Genomic DNA, 3,398 nt, shown 5'->3' with positions numbered 1-3,398 from the left:
TTATATCAAATATAAATTAATTAATTAATCTCTATTAATTAATTTTCATCAATTAAATTCATATTTAAACACTTTAAATATAAATTTAATTTATACTACACATCCAATAATCTAGATTTGGTTTCAAGTCATGCTAGGACTTTGCAATTTTATTGAAACCAAATCTATTTAATTAATCAATTAAACTCTTTAATTAATTAATTAAATCATATTTAAATAGGTGATAACTTGTGTATGTGTGTGACTTACTAGGCTCATCACTAATTGGCAATGAGACATGATATCAACTCTTAATATCATCGTAACTCTTTCTTACCATAAATGATTTCTCTAAATCATTTTATGAACCTCATAGACCATGGTTAACACCTAGCATAGCATGCCATGGCCACCCAATTAGTAATAAGATTTACCTTAAATGAACCTATAATCATATGTTCCCATGCACTAAAATCTCTCTCACATAAAATCCCAACTCAAGCCGAGTCATGGTTTATGTCAAACTCCATTTGCTATGAATATTATGTTCTCTTTTAATTCCAGTTCTTGATTAAAAGATTTTTCTCATCGTAAACTCTTTTCTCAATAAATCTATCTGTCTGGCCAGAACTTGAAACATCAAGAACAATTAAATGAACATAGGATTTTATCTCTATTTACTTAGAGGAACAGATTCCTTCTTGATCAACACCTACCTCCATATATAACTAGCAGAGCCAACACATGCCCATATACCCATACATAGTACAAGTATGAAAGCAGATCAAACTCAAACTACCTATATATAAGATAACTGTGCTATCTCAGGTCTAAAGATTATATGCACTGATATGATTTATGACAAAACATTGACAAGAGTAAACTCCATGTGCTTGTCATAAGTGTCACTGGTTCGGCCTACTTATCATTTATAAGTGCCTATCATGTTTGTTATATGGCATGAGACTCACCATTCCATCTTATTTATATCTCATATAAATAACTTGGGAACAAACAAGAATACAATCTTTCTGGATAAGTCATGTCCTTATTATGAAGTATCCTCGATTGTGAACCTATTTATGATACTTTGTGCTAGAAATATTGTCACTCATATTCTTAACAACTTAAGAATAATATTTCTAACAAAATATCAATGGACCTTTTCTATTACACATAAATATATTATGTAAACGGAAAAGTGGAAATGCCTTTTATTAATAAAATATATACAAGATACATACTAAATGATATGCTCTAGGGCATACTACTAACAGATCCACTCCTCCATTTCAACTCCAATCACTTAGATAGCTTCATAAAAAATTGTCTACACATCATAAGGGAGATCTTGATACCAAAATCAAGAAGTTTAATCAAGGTTTAGTGTAACATGCTCCTGTAGCAATTCAATACCATCGCTCCTGGATCGGTGGTCGGTCCTGACAGCTAGAACGTCCGGAAAAATATTCAAATCAAAGTGAGGGACCATAATTAACTCAAATATTAATGAGAAAAATTTAGTAAAAATTTTAGAAATAAAATACAACCAAGTTAAACGAGTTTGTTCTCGCGATGGGTAACCAGAGGGAAGTTGCGGTTCTCGCAACGAGGAGCCCTAGACCCGGGGGAAAATTATAAAATAATTTTTGGGACTCCAGAGAAGGGTCATTGAGGTTCCTATGGCATTAGAATGCCAAGAAAAATATTTAGAAAAAGTTTTCAATCGGTACAGACAATTTTGACCCGTTAAGCCAAACGGAGGGCATTTTGGTCATTTTGCCTTCAGATACGATTTTTGGCCGACTTGTCCAGTTAAGTAAATAATTATTATAGTCTAAAATATGAATAAATATTGCTAAAAATTAAATTGGAAATGAGTAGAGGAAAGAAGAAAAGAAAATGAAAGAAAATGCTAATTATGACATCATATGATGTCATTTAAATTTCCTCCACCAATCACAATTTGTTAAACTCATTAAAAGAGATAAAAGAGACCAAAAATAGGAAAAACCAATCTGCATCTTCAACCTTGGGCAGCCTAAAAAACGTTGAGAGAGAGAGAGAGAAGAGGTTCCACCATTAACACTCCATTCAAGCTCCATTTCTCTCTTTGTTCCACCATAAAATCCCTTCTTCACTTCATTAAAACTTGTCCACTCATCTTGGGAAAGTGTTTGGCAGCCTAGAAAAGGAAGGAAAGTGAAGTTTTAGCTTGAAGAAATCTGCCCTACAAGAGGTTAAAGTGAGGTTAGTGCTATCCTTTCACTCTCACTCCTTTAATCCTTGTTAAAGCATCATTTTAAGTTAAGAAATTGTAAGAGTTTGAAGTAAGTTATATGTGTTAGGGAATCTTTAATTTTTGGCAGCCCTAAGGAAGGATGAGGTTGATTGTTTTAATGAATTTAGAATGGATAGAAATGATGTTTAAGGTATGAATATGCATGGATGTTGAATTAGTGTGCTAATTGAGGTTTATGGATAATTTAAATTGGACATTAGGGTTTTGAGAAGTGAAACTTGGATTTAGCTTATGGAATTGTGAAATAACATTATAAAGGTCAATTAGTGACCATTTTAGGTATGTTGACCATGAATTGGACTGAAAAATAGTATAGCCAAGTGAATGTGTAGGCTACCTTATTAGTGCAGCAGAGGGACTGAAAATTTAGTCCACTTGCATAGCCATAACTTTGGCTGTGTAGGTCCAATTGATGTTTGGCCAATTGGACATGAAACTAGGCTTATAATGACACATTTTTTTCTGAAGAAACCATGCCCAAAAGACCAAAGCAAGAGGACCAAAACTTGGCCCCAATCCGGATCCCCTGCAACAGCACCTGCAGAAATGACCAAATGAATAGTAACTGTTCATTTGGCCATAACTCACTGTAGATTTGGTCAATTGACCTGAACTTTTTACAGCAATAAGTTAAGACGTAGAAAAACAACTTTCATGAAGAAACCTACCCCAAATTATGACCATAACCTAACCCAAATGGCAGTCACAATTACTGTTCAAACCTGCAACTCTGCAGATTTTCATTTGAGCAGTAATGTTTGGATGGCTATAACTCTCTCTAGAAAACTCGGATTTAGGCAATTCTTGAACCGATGGAAACCTAAGGCATAGTAGAACATTTCATATGAAGAAAGTTAGACCAAATTATGAACTTAACTTGATCAAATTACTGACCAAAGTTGGAACAAAAATCGCTGCACCCAAAATCTCAAAGATGAATAGTGCACGTGAACAGTAAACTTATTTTGGCCATAACTTGAGCTACAAAACTCCAAATGGAGTGATTCAAAAAAGGAAATTCAACTAGACAAAATAAGGAACAACTTTCATGTTTACCATTTCCTCAAATTCCTACTACAATAGTGCCCAATGGAATAGTAAAGTTGAGTTAGCAAAA

Source organism: Hevea brasiliensis, chromosome 16 (assembly GCF_030052815.1).
Source record: "Hevea brasiliensis isolate MT/VB/25A 57/8 chromosome 16, ASM3005281v1, whole genome shotgun sequence".
In the NCBI taxonomy this organism is placed as follows: Eukaryota; Viridiplantae; Streptophyta; class Magnoliopsida; order Malpighiales; family Euphorbiaceae; genus Hevea; species Hevea brasiliensis.
This window is presented reverse-complemented; position numbering follows the sequence as displayed.